This window comes from Manis javanica, chromosome 4 (assembly GCF_040802235.1).
Source record: "Manis javanica isolate MJ-LG chromosome 4, MJ_LKY, whole genome shotgun sequence".
Classification (NCBI taxonomy): domain Eukaryota; kingdom Metazoa; phylum Chordata; class Mammalia; order Pholidota; family Manidae; genus Manis; species Manis javanica.
Genome location: NC_133159.1, coordinates 98,879,239 through 98,893,166, shown reverse-complemented (window position 1 = coordinate 98,893,166; position 13,928 = coordinate 98,879,239).

Sequence of the window (13,928 nt, the reverse complement as noted above, 5' to 3'; positions counted from 1 at the left end):
TTGAAAGATTGCAAAGAGTTCCCTAATTGTTTTATCAAAGCAGTTTCTCATGCTTAAAGTCTCAGTAAGTTGTCAGAGTATTTAAGAAAGTGAGATCTTAATATTAAAAGGACTAAAAGCTAAACTTTGCAAACAACTGTGTAACCTTCTTTATTTGCCTTTGAGGTATTTTGTTGTCATTCTGGTTAAATGGATAAGTATTGCTTCACAGCAACCTATAATTCTATTTAAACAAGTGCCAAAAAAAAAAAAATCAAATGCAAAAAGGTGCTTTCACCTCTAGTTAACTCTGATATTTTCCAGAAGGCCCATAGAACATGTCAGAGGAATTTTTTCTCATTGGAGAAAGTATTTGGCTAAATTGGCTTATTAATTTGAAATATAATCACCTGCTTAATTACCTGGAAAGTACTGACATAGGGAATGATGCTAAACTTTGTTACTGAATGTTTTGTGTTACAGAAATATTTGAATTTCCTTATGTCAACTGTCTTACAGTAAACTCTCATCAGATCTTTAAGCATTGTCACTTGTAAGTCTTTTGTCACTTTTAGCCACTGTTTTATTACTCCTAAGCTAGTAAAGAAGTAGATTTCAGCAGAACAGGTATTGGTTACATAGGATTAAGTATTAGTGGGGACCTGATATAGGGGAGAGCATAGTAAACATAGTATTCTTCATGTAAGTGTAGATTAAAAATTAAAAAAAAAAAAAAAGAAAGAAAGAAAGAAAAGGGGGATTACTCCTTAACAGGATAAAACTATTGGTAAATCAAAGATTAACGCATGCTTTAAATATCCTTAATGTTGATCACTTAAAGGGTGTCAGATGATCAGCTATGGAGGTACTCTTTTCTGATAATATTCCTTTCTCTTAATTAAAAAAAAAAAAAAAGCAGTTACTGTGTGCTGACCTCCAATGAGTTCTGCACAGTGGTATAGAGGGCATGTCAAAGTGTGGGCAAAGGGTCTGTTTGTTTCTACACAGAAGATCAAGGCCTAGCTTGGATACCCAGAAAATGAACTAAGATACGATATGAGGAGGAGCTTCCGGCATCAGCACTCTCTGGAGGACTTGTGCCGGGGGATGATCATCAAAAAGCCTCCACAGGGATCCGGACGATGCTGCGGTTGTGGCTGCATCCAGCCCACCGTCTCCTGGACTTGCCATAAGAATGAGGAGGGAGATGTCTAGGCTGGCATGTGCATACAGTGAGACAACGAATTTGACCGGATCTGTACTGTTGGAACTCAACCAGGAGTTGGGAGGGGTGCAAGTTGTAGCACTCCAAAATCTTATGACTATAGACTATCTACGGTTAAAAGAACATGTGTGATGTGAACAGATCCCAGAAATGGGCTGCTTTAATTTGTCTGATGGTTCAAGTACAGTTGGACAATATCCATCATATCATAGATAAATTTTCACAAATGCCTAGGGTGCCTAAATGGTTTTCTTGGCTTCACTGGAGATGGATGGTAATTAAAGATTTGCTTTGTTTATGTCACCGTATTCCTATTATGTTAATATGTGTGTGCAAATTAGTTAGTAGTTTAAAACCTATACATACTTAAGGTACTATACAAGAAGATATGTCAAAGAAATAATCAATCCTCCCATGTTTCCTTCATATGCTACATCTATAGCTTTTCTTCTTCCTTCCTAATTACAACCCTTAAATAGAATTTGTGCCTCATATAGAATTTACCGAGTATCATAATTCCTCCAGGTGGTAAAGATACCTCGACACAAGTGCTGGGCATAGAAGCCACAGGGCATAAATCTGCAAAGAAGTAAAAAGCTAACCTTTGCAAACAATATGGCTTCTCTCTCACTTACCAACTTTACATTTCCCTGTATGGCCCCGGAAGATGACTGGTTAGCCAGAGACGGGTAAGATTCCTCAAGGGAGGAACAACCTAAGACAGGCACAGTCGCAGGGGGGCCATCAGGTGAGAAATTGGGGATCAACAGAGGTGAGGCTCAGAACCTCAGCCCCCCTGCTTTGAGAGAAATCTTCTGCATCCGTGGATGTCTTGCTGCCCTTGTCTAGCCTGGGTTAATACTTAGTCCATAGGCACACACCTGATCATCTGATCATCTACATTTGCCTTCTTACAGCACTAAACTATGTTTTCTACCTTTATCTTGCATCTACCTACCACTTCAGCATTTTATTAAAAATAAAAATAATAATAATAGGAGAAATGTGGGATCAACATATAAATCAAGTACAAAAATCAAACGAATATTCATATTTGACCTGATTGTTTATAGGTCATATTGCATGATCAAAACCAAAAGTTTCTGTGATGAATGCCCTTGTACTGTTCACCATGTAAGAATTTATTCACTATGTAAGAATTCGTTCACCATGTAAGAACTTGTTCGTTATGCTTCAGAAGATTGGAGACTGACGAGAATTAGGTTTGAGATGGATTAATGATTGTACATTGAGCGTTGACCCGCCTATACTGAATTTTATTGTTGTTAACAACCATTTGATCAATAAATATGAGAGATGCCCTCTCAAAAAACAAAAAAACAAAAAAACATAGGATTAAGTAAACTAAGGAAGATGATTTTGTGTCTTTTTGTTTCAAATGTTGCTGATAAAGTGTTTTAAGTTTTTCTCTTAAGCTGACAACAGTTTATTAAATGACTAATCTTTATAAGCAGAATTGAAACTTATCTTTCTCTGTACCTGATCCCTTCAGAATTTAAAAACTCCTAGTGACCATTTTTATATTTCATGGCAGTATGTTTATTTGCATAAGTTCAACAAGAACCTGCTTTCCTTGTAAGAGGACCAATTAAAAACACAGGTTATACTACCAAGGCTTTGACTGGAATGTCATACCTGAGAGATACATGCATAAACTCAAATATGAACAAGTTTAAAGAACTAAGGTTGACTTTTTAAAGCCAACAAAGCCCCTTGGAAGAACTGGCCTGGTACCTTGCTTACAGGGTTCCCAGCAGCCTTACCAGGCCAGTAAGGAAGGTCACTTCCTGGCAGGTGCAAGAAACTCAGGAATGTCTTGGGAACCCCAAGAAGAGAGGAATTTGCCCAAATCTACAGATACTGCAGGCAAAACCTGATGGCAAGTCTGGCTTGGCTTTCTGGCCTTGAGAGGCCTTTAAAAGTTCAATCTGAAATTCCTTACAAAAAGTTCCAGTAAAGCACATTTAAAAGAGCCTATGTAATCAGTTGCTCTTCTTGCTGCACTTGTGCAAATAATAGAGCCGTGTTAATTATTTTCTTAATCTGGTTACTTCTAATAAAAATGAGGGTGATTTTAGAGAAAAGTATTGTTTCAATAATGCAGCCTTATCCATACTAAATCCTAATACTAGTCATTGGGACATAAACTAGATCCAGAATTCTAGCTCTTCAAAATATCTGGCTATGATTTTCCAGATGTTTAAGTTTTCTCCTATCATTTCAATTAAAGTTTTACTATTTCTAGTTATCATATTCAACCATGCATTCTTAATCTCATCAAGTTTGTCCTTCCAGAATGGAAAATCCAACTCCAGATATTGCTACTTAACCTAATAACACAATTTGTTCTATCTTGCCTAGAAGCCATAAAACTGCAAATAAGTAATAGAAATGGAACCTGGAATAGAAGCGCCAATCTTCTGAGGCCCTCTCAACTGACCACTGATGGAGACCTAACTGCACCCTTTATGTGCCCCTTCTCAGCATGAGGCAGCCAGAGCGGTCATTGCCCCCTTTCCCTAGCAGCAGCTAGGGTCTCCATCTGTAGAGGGAGGAATGAGACAGGTACCATGGGTGTAGTCAGAGAAGGGTGAGGGCCTCCGGGAAAAGCAGCGTGGAATATTTACAGTCAGAACAATGTAACAATGGGCAAAGAAGTCCCCATTTAAACTCTGTTAAGTATTATGCAAAGTCAAAGGCACACTAATTCTCTAGGGAAAGATATCTAAGAATATAGACATCTTCAGTGAGATCAGTTAAAGGTCAAAAGGCCAGAAGCAACTTGGCTTGGAATGTCTGAGTGTTCTGCAAGGGTATCAGCATAACCCGTGACTCTGCTGTCAGCCCTAACAATCAGACTATGACCCAGCCCACCCTGAAGACAGGGCAGGTGATGCAAGTCCACAACCCTAAGTTTTTTTCATGTTCTCAAAAAATCCTCAATTGTGTATATACCTCCCTAGACAATGCACCATTGTGGGCTCTCTTATCCCCTCCTGGCATGAGCCAGGAGCTCTATTCTCTCACTTTATTTCTAAATAAAAGCCTGTACCTTGCTCTCCTACCTTGAGTATTTGTGAAGCTCATTCTTCAGCTTCGTGAGCAAGAACCCCAGAATCACTTCCATACCCCCATGTACTTTTTCCTGGTGAACTTGTCCTTTCTGGAGATCTCGTATACCTCCAACATTGTCCCCAGGATGTTGCTATCATAGCTGAATAGAAGACTATTTCTGTGGCTGGGTGCCTGAAACAGTTATACTGCTTTGGATCCCTGGCTACCATAGAGTGCCTCTTGCTCACTGTGATGTCCCATGACCAATACCTCCCGATCTGCCAACCTCTCCACTATCTCATCCTCATGACTGAAGCCCTCTGCATTAGGTTGGCTGCCAGCTCTTGGCTCTATTGCTTTCTCCTCACAGCAACCTAATAGGTTGTTCCTACTGTCTAGACCAACCTTCTGTGGGCCTGTGGGTAAAACTGAAATATTTCCAAAATTTCTCTCCTGGTTTACTGCATTTCCATAGGTATTTCCAAGGGGTGAAGAGAAGTAGTCCATCTCCATCTCTAGGTAATTACAATGGCTAGCAAGGGCTTATCTGGACCAAAGAGGTTGGGTAGAGTGCTTTTCTGTTGCAGCCAGGTTGAGAGAGATGCAGGATGACTGCTCATTAGAAATAAATGGGCTTCTCCCACTTTATTTCTCCCTTTGACTGATTTCTGTTTCATAGGTATTTTGCCCGGGAATTTTTTCCCCCTTGGAATTACATCTGGTGGTAGTTGGCACAACCTCTAAACGCAAAATCTCTCCACATGGGTGCGACTCTTGGGCAGGATGCCTTTAAGGATGATGGGGAGGCCCCAGTGGATGCAGAGGTAGAAAGCACAGCTTCATTTGGGAACCCCTTATCTGTAAGGCTTCTGACTGGGGAGCCCCTAGTGGGAAATTGGTCTAGGGTAAAGCACCTCATAGAGGGGGGGAAGCCTTCCCCAGAAGTGGGGCTGGATGGAGACACCAGAAGCTGCAGAATTAGCCCTCCATCAGATAGAAGACTGATGGAGAGAAAGTTTTGCAAGAGAGAGACACACTTCAGGATCGCTTGGAGGAGCTGGGCAATGACCTACAGGAAGCCCTTATGTGGGATTCATATAGAAATCAAGTATAGAAATCAAATGTATAATCATATATGACTTGATTATTTTTCCTGTAATTCCTGATATATGATCAAGATCAGAACAAACAAGACCAAAACAATTTCTGTGACATAATTGTCCTTGTTATTGTTTCAATACCATGTAAGACTTCACACCCCAGGAGACTGGAGGCTGCTGAGAATTAAATTTATAGTTAGTTAATGATTGTGTATTAAGCCCCCCACACAGAATTCTATTGTTATTAACCTGTATTTGCTCAATAAATACGAAGGGTGCCCTCTCAGCACCACTCTTGCGCTGTTAAGCCTCTAGTCCCTTGGCTTGTCCTTTCAGATCTTCAATATCTCATTGCATCTCCTCCCTTATCTGTGGGTCAGAAGCAGGGAGGGACTGACAAGTGGTGCCCAAATAGGGTCCACTTCAGAGCGGGGAAGCTTCTGAAGATCGTCGATCTGGTAAGACTCCTGGGAAAGCATACGTAGGGATTGGACTGAGACGTCAGGGACACTATTAGGGGCCAAAACAAAACTAAGGAGGATTATTTAAAATTACTCAGTGTCCTCCTCCTAAAATCCTCAGGAGTGAAAACTTCTAAAGACTTTGCTTAACTTCACAAATATATTAAAAAACACTGTTATTGGTTGCTGCCACAAGGAACCCTTAAACAAGCTGATTGGGATAATGTATTAAGAGATTTTTTTAAGGCTCATAGACAGGGAGATGTTATCCCTGTGACAGTTTGGTCTTTATGTAATTTGATCACTCTCACAACTTTTGCAAACTCCCCCACTGTCTGAAACCAAATCTGACACACAGGAGCCTGAGAGAGAATTTTAAATGATGTGGTGAAATCAAATAAATGATCTTCATCCCCACATCTGCCTGACTCCTCTTCATCCTTCTCTTCCCCTTCTTCAGAGACTGATGACGAGAGTCCCATTTATTCCTCTCATCATAAAAAAAAGTCAGCTCCCATTCCTACTGGGTCTGCCTTCGTGGCGGAAATATGCAAAACCCAGAGGGAGGGTGACATACATGCTTATCTGATGCCCTTAGTGGCACCTGTTAATCTAGTTCCCTTTGAGCCAAATGAGGATCCTGATTTTCCACAAGGAGGGGTCAGAGCACATTATACACCTATTCCTTGTAAGACATTGAAAGACTTTAAAGAGGCTATTTCCTCTTATGGTACTAATTCTCCATATGTGGTGGGTCTCTTGAGGGGGTTGGCAGGACAAGAAAGGATGATCCCTCATTATTGGGATTTATTGGATCATACTTGCCTAAACTCTCCTGATTTTTTGCAGTTTAAGATGTGGTGGTATGAAGAAGCAAAAACACAAGCTTTGAGAGACCAATTCTTACAACTGCTGAACAACTAGCAGGACGTGGAGATTGGCTGCCGATAGATAGACAGGTGGGATACGACAATATAGCAGTAACACAAGTACTTTTGTGTTGCCTAAAAGCCTGGGAAAAAATACAAGCAGCTGGAAATCCTACCTTACCATTTAGTAAATTTAAACAGGGAATTAATGAACCATATGTTGATTTTGTTGCAAAATAATTTGAGGACAGTAGCACATACAGATTTGAGAGACCTGTTGTTATAGATGTTAGCCTATGATAATGGAAATACAAAGTGTCAAAGAATTCTTAGACCTTTAAAGGCCGTGGGAGCTAGAACAGAAGATTATATCAAGGCCTTTGCAGATGTAGGTTCCCCTACATATCAAGCTAATTTACTAGCAACCAGTTAGGAGGAAAGTTGAGGGAAAGTTAAAAAAATTTGAAATGTTTTGGTTGCAGCAAACAAGGACATATGAAAAAGGATTGTCGGTCTGAAAAGGGGACAAAATAGCCAAATTTCAAAAATAAACCACCGTCTATTTGCCCAAAATGTAAAAAGGGAGACATTGGTCTAATGAATGTCATTCAAAATTTGATAAAGATGGTAATCCTATCAATGGGTCTCAGCCTTTAAACCTCCAACCGGGCCAGCCTAGAAAATAATAGAGAGGCATCCTCTCCAGTTAAAAGAACATGGCATGATTTGCAAGCAGCAACTAAAGGAAGTGCTGTGTAGGTCTTGCCTCTTTTCAGTCTGTATATTTACATCCATCACAAGGAGTCCAATTACTTAGTACAGGAATTTTTGGCCCTTTACCAGCCAATTCTGTAGGATTACTTTTAGGCTGCAGTAGTTGAACACATCAAATTCTGCTCCATTATCTTCAGTAGACCTCAGTCCTTGTGTAGAAGCTCCCCTTCAAAATGAGCTGATGAGGCTATTCATTCATTCCTTCAAATATTCATTGAGGGTCTGCTATGTCAAGGCATTGTTCTGCATATAAATGATAAAATGAATAGAAACAGAAGCAGTCCCTGCTCTCACTATATAGGGGAAGACAATCAAATAACTAATGTAAAACTACATATATACATATACAACTATGCTTGTGATTCAAAATTTAAATTAAGAAGATGATCACAACACTCATATTAGAATGATCACAATCTAGAACACTGACAACACCAAATGCTGACAAGGATGTAAAATAACAGGAATTCTCATTCATTGGTGGTAGGAATAAAAAATAGTATGGCCACTTTGGAAGGTAGTCTGGAAGTTTATTACAAAACTAAACATACTTTTACCATATGATTCAGCAATTGCATCCCATGGTATTTACCCAAGAGAGTTGAAAATATGTGCACACAAAATCTGCCTATGGATGTTTATAGCAGATTTATTCATAATTGCCAAAGCTTGGAGGTAACCAAGATGTTCTTCAGTAATGAATGGAAAAATAAATAGTGGTATATTCAAACAATGGAATATTATTCAGCACTAAAAAGAAACAGCTATCAAGATATAAAAGATATGGAGGAACATTGAATGCATATTACTAAGTGAAAGAAGCCAATCTGAAAAGGACACATATTATTCTAATTATATAACATCCTGGAAAAGGCAAAGCTATAGCGACATTAAGATCAGTGGTTGCCAAGGGTTTGAGGAAATGGAGAGAGATGAACAGGCAGAGCACAGGATTTTAGGACAGTGAAACTGTTCTGTGTGATAGCACAATGGTAGATGCATACCATTATACATTTGTCAAAACCTATAGAAAGTACAACAGCAAGAATGAACTGTAGTGAAATTTTGGACTCTGGTGTAATGGTGTGCCAATGTAGATTCATCAATTGTAACAAATGTACCACTGGTGGAGAATGTTGTTAGTAGGGGAGATTATACAAATGTGAGGGCAGGAGTACATGGGAATTCTCAGTACTTTCTGCATAATTGTGCTGAGAAACTAAAATTACTCCAAAAAAATAAACTTACTAAAAATAACAATAGTGGGGGGGGGGCGGAGCCAGGATGGCGGCATGAGTAGAGCAGCGGAAATCTCCTCCCAAAACCACATATCTTTATGAAAATGTAACAAAGACAACTCTTCCTAAAATAGAGACCAGAGGACACAGGACAACATCCAGAACACATCCACACCTGTGAGAACCCAGCGCCTTATGAAGGGGGTAAGATACAAGCCCCGGCCCAGAGGGACCTGAGTGCCCCTACCCCCGGCTCCCGGCTGGTGGAGAGGAGTTAGCAAGGAGGGCTAGGGAGCCCAGGACTGCTGAACACCCAGCCCCAGCATTCCGGACCAGAGCACAGACATAGTGCATGCGTGGGGTCCTGGATACTAGGGAAACAGGGTGGCAGGACCAGTGAGCGGGTGCCTGAGGCCGACGCCAGAGAACAAAGAAACGGGAGCAGTTTTTTTTTTCAGCGAGTGCTTTTTCGAAGCCTTAAAGGGACAGGGACCCCAATACTAGGGAAACAGGGCAGCAAGACCGGTGAGCTGGTGCCTGAGACCGGCACCTGAGGACAAAGAAAATTGCACGTTTTTCCATTTTTTAAAAAAAATTATTTATTTAATTTTTTTTTCTCTTTCATTGTTGCTGTTGTTGTTTTGGTTTGGAGAGTGCTTTTTGGAAATCTTAAAGGGGCAGACAGGAGACTTAGCCCAGAGGCAGGGAATCTGGGGATCTCTGGGCACTCTAACCCCCTGGGCAACAGGGAGCACATAGGCCCCTTACGGAGATAAATAGCCTCCTGGCCACTCTCCCTCCAACAGGGCTCCACCATTTTGGAAGAGCAGCCCCAGCCAAGCCACACCCACAGCAACAGAGGAGATAAACCCCATAGCAACCGGGCAGGTAGCAGAAGCCCTGTCTGCGCACAGCTACCAAGCAGAAGCCACTAGAGGTCACTTTTCTCCCAGGAGAGGAAGGCCACAAACCAACAAGAAGGAAAGCTCTCCCAGGTGTCACTCGTACCAGCTCTGCAAACTATCTCTATCACCATGAAAAGGCAAAATTACAGGCAGACAAAGATCACAGAGAGAACACCTGAGAAGGAGACAGACCTAACCAGTCCTCCTGAAAAAGAATTCAAAATAAAAATCATCAACATGCTGACAGAGATACAGAGAAAAATGCAAGAGCAATGGGATGAGATGCAGAGAAAAATGCAAGAGCAATGGGATGAAGTCTGGAGGGAGATCACAAATGTCAGGAAGGAGATCACTGAAGTGAAACAAACCCTGGAAGGATTTATAAGCAGAATGGATAAGATGCAAGAGGCCATTGAAGGAATAGAAACCAGAGAACAGGAACGTATAAAAGCTGACATAAAGAGAGATAAAAGGATCTCCAGGAATGAAACAATGGTAAGAGAACTATGTGACCAATCCAAAAGGAATAATATTCGTATTATAGGGGTACCAGAAGAAGAAGAAAGAGGAAAAGGGATAGAAAGTCTCTTTGAAGAAATAATTGCTGAAAACTTCTCCAAACTGGGTGAGGAAATAATCGAACAGACCACGGAAATACACAGAACCCCCAACAGAAAGGATCCAAGGAGGACAACACGAAGACACATAATAATTAAAATGTCAAGGATCAAGGACAAGGAAAGAGTTTTAAAGGCAGCTAGAGAGAAAAAGGTCACCTATAAAGGAAAACCCATCAGGCTAACATCAGACTTCTCGACAGAAATCCTACAGGCCAGAAGAGAATGGCATGATATATTTAATGCAATGAAACAGAAGGGCCTTGAACCAAGGATACTGTATCCAGCACGACTATCATTTAAATATGATGGTGGGATAAAACAATACCCAGACAAGCAAAAGCTGAAGGAATTTGCTTCCCACAAACCACCTCTACAGGGCATCCTACAGGGACTGCTCTAGATGAGAGCACTCCTAAAAAGAGCACAGAACAAAACACACAACATATGAAGAATGGAGGAGGAGGAATAAGAAGGGAGAGAAGAAAAGAATCTCCAGACAGTGTATATAACAGCTCAATAAGCGAGCTAAGTTCGGCAGTAAGATACTAAAGAAGCTAGCCTTGAACCTTTGGTAACCACGAATCTAAAGCCTGCAATGGCAATAAGTACATATCTCTCAATAGTCACCCTAAATGTAAATGGACTTAATGCACCAATCAAAAGACACAGAGTAATAGAATGGATAAAAAAGCAAGACCCATCTATATGCTGCTTACAAGAAACTCACCTCAAACCCAAAGACATGCACAGACTAAAAGTCAAGGGATGGAAAAACATATTTCAGGCAAATAACAGTGAGAAGAAAGCAGGGGTTGCAGTACTAATATTAGACAAAATAGACTTCAAAACAAAGAAAGTAACAAGAGATAAAGAAGGACACTATATAATGATAAATGGCACAGTCCAACAAGAAGATATAACCATTCTAAATATATATGCACCCAACACAGGAGCACCAGCATATGTGAAACAAATACTAACAGAACTAAAGAGGGAAATAGACTGCAATGCATTCATTTTAGGAGACTTCAACACATCACTCACCCCAAAGGATAGATCCACAGAGCAGAAAATAAGTAACGACACACAGGCACTGAACAACACACTAGAACAGATGGACCTAATAGACATCTATAGAACTCTACATCCAAAAGCAAGAGGATATACAGTCTTCTCAAGTGCACATGGAACATTCTCCAGAATAGACCACATACTAGATCACAAAAAGAGCCTCAGTAAATTCCAAAATATTGAAATTCTACCAACCAATTTTTCAGACCACAAAGGTATAAAAGTAGAAATAAATTCCACAAAGAAAACAAAAAGGCTCACAAACACATGGAGGCTTAACAACATGCTTCTAAATAATCAATGGATCAATGAACAAATCAAAATAGAGATCAAGGAATATATAGAAACAAATGACAACAACAACACAAAGCCCCAACTTCTGTGGGATGCAGCAAAAGCAGTCTTAAGAGGAAAGTATATAGCGATCCAGGCACACTTGAAGAAGGAAGAACAATCCCAAATGAATAGTCTAACATCACAATTATCGAAACTGGAAAAAGAAGAACAAATGAGGCCTAAAGTCAGCAGAAGGAGGGACATAATAAAGATCAGAGAAGAAATAAACAAAATTGAGAAGAATAAAACAATAGCAAAAATCAACGAAACCAAGAGCCGGTTCTTTGAGAAAATAAACAAAATAGATAAGCCTCTAGCCCAACTTATTAAGAGAAAAAAAGAATGAACACAAATCAACATAATCAGAAATGAGGATGGAAAAATCACGACAGACTCCACAGAAATACAAAGAATTATTAAAGACTACTATGAACACCTATATGCCAACAAGCTGGAAAACCTAGAAGAAATGGACAACTTCCTAGAAAAATACAACCTCCCAAGACTGACCAAGGAAGAAACACAAAAGTTAAAGAAACCAATTACGAGCAAAGAAATTGAAACGGTAATCAAAAAACTACCCAAGAACAAAACCCCGGGGCCGGATGGATTTACCTCGGAATTTTATCAGACACACAGAGAAGACATAATACCCATTCTCTTTAAAGTGTTCCAAAAAATAGAGGAGGAGGGAATACTCCCAAACTCATTCTGTGAAGCCAGCATCACCCTAATACCAAAACCAGGCAAAGACCCCACCAAAAAAGAAAATTACAGACCAATATCCCTGATGAATGTAGATGCAAAAATACTCAATAAAATATTAGCAAATAGGATTCAAAAATACATCAAAAGGATCATACACCATGACCACGTGGGATTCATCCCAGTGATGCAAGGATGGTACAACATTCGAAAATCCATCAACATCATCCAACGCATCAACAAAAAGAAAGACAAAAACCACATGATCATCTCCACAGATGCTGAAAAAGCATTTGACAAAATTCAACATCCATTCATGATAAAAACTCTCAGCAAAATGGGAATAGAGGGCAAGTACCTCAACATAATAAAGGCCATATATGATAAACCCACAGCCAACATTATACTGAACAGCGAGAAGCTGAAAGCATTTCCTCTGAGACCGGGAACTAGACAGGGATGCCCACTCTCCCCACTGTTCTTTAACATAGTACTGGAGGTCCTAGGCACAGCAATCAGGCAAAACAAAGAAATACAAGGAATCCATATTGGTAAAGGAGAAGTTAAACTGTCACTATTTGCAGATGATATGATACTGTACATAAAAAAACCCTAAAGACTCCACTCCAAAACTACTAGAACTGATATCAGAATAGAGCAAAGTTGCAGGATACAAAATTAACACACAGAAAACTGTAGCTTTCCTATACACTAACAATGAACCAATAGAAAGAGAAATCAGGAAAATAATTCCATTCATAATTGCATCAAAAAAAAAAAAATACCTAGGAATAAACCTAACCAAAGAAGTGAAAGACCTATACCCTGAAAACTACAAGTCACTCTTAAGAGAAATTAAAGGGGACACTAACAAATGGAAACTCATCCCATGCTCATGGCTAGGAAGAATTAATATCATCAAAATGGCCATCCTGCCTAAAGCAATATACAGATTTGATGCAATACCTATCAAATTACCAGCAACATTCTTCAATGAACTGGAACAAATAATTCAAAAATTCATATGGAAACACCAAAGATCCCGAATAGCCAAAGCAATCCTGAAAAAGAAGAATAAAGTAGGGGGGATCTCACTCCCCAACTTCAAGCTCTACTATAAAGCCATAGTAATCAAGACAATGTGGTACTGGCATGAGAACAGAGCCACAGACCAGTGGAACAGATTAGAAACTCCAGAAATTAACCCAAACATATATGGTCAATTAATATTTGATAAAGGAGCCATGGACATACAGTGTCAAAATGACAGTCTCTTCAACAGATGGTGCTGGCAAAACTGGACAGCTACATGTAGGAGAATGAAACTGGACCATTGTCTAACCCCATATACAAAGGTAAACTCAAAATGGATCAAAGACCTGAATGTAAATCATGAAACCATTAAACTCTTGGAAAAAAACATAGGCAAAAACCTCTTAGACATAAACATGAGTGACCTCTTCTTGAACATATCTCCCCGGGCAAGGAAAACAACAGCAAAAATGAGCAAGTGGGACTACATTAAGCTGAAACCTTCTGTACAGTGAAAGACACCATCAATAGAACAAAA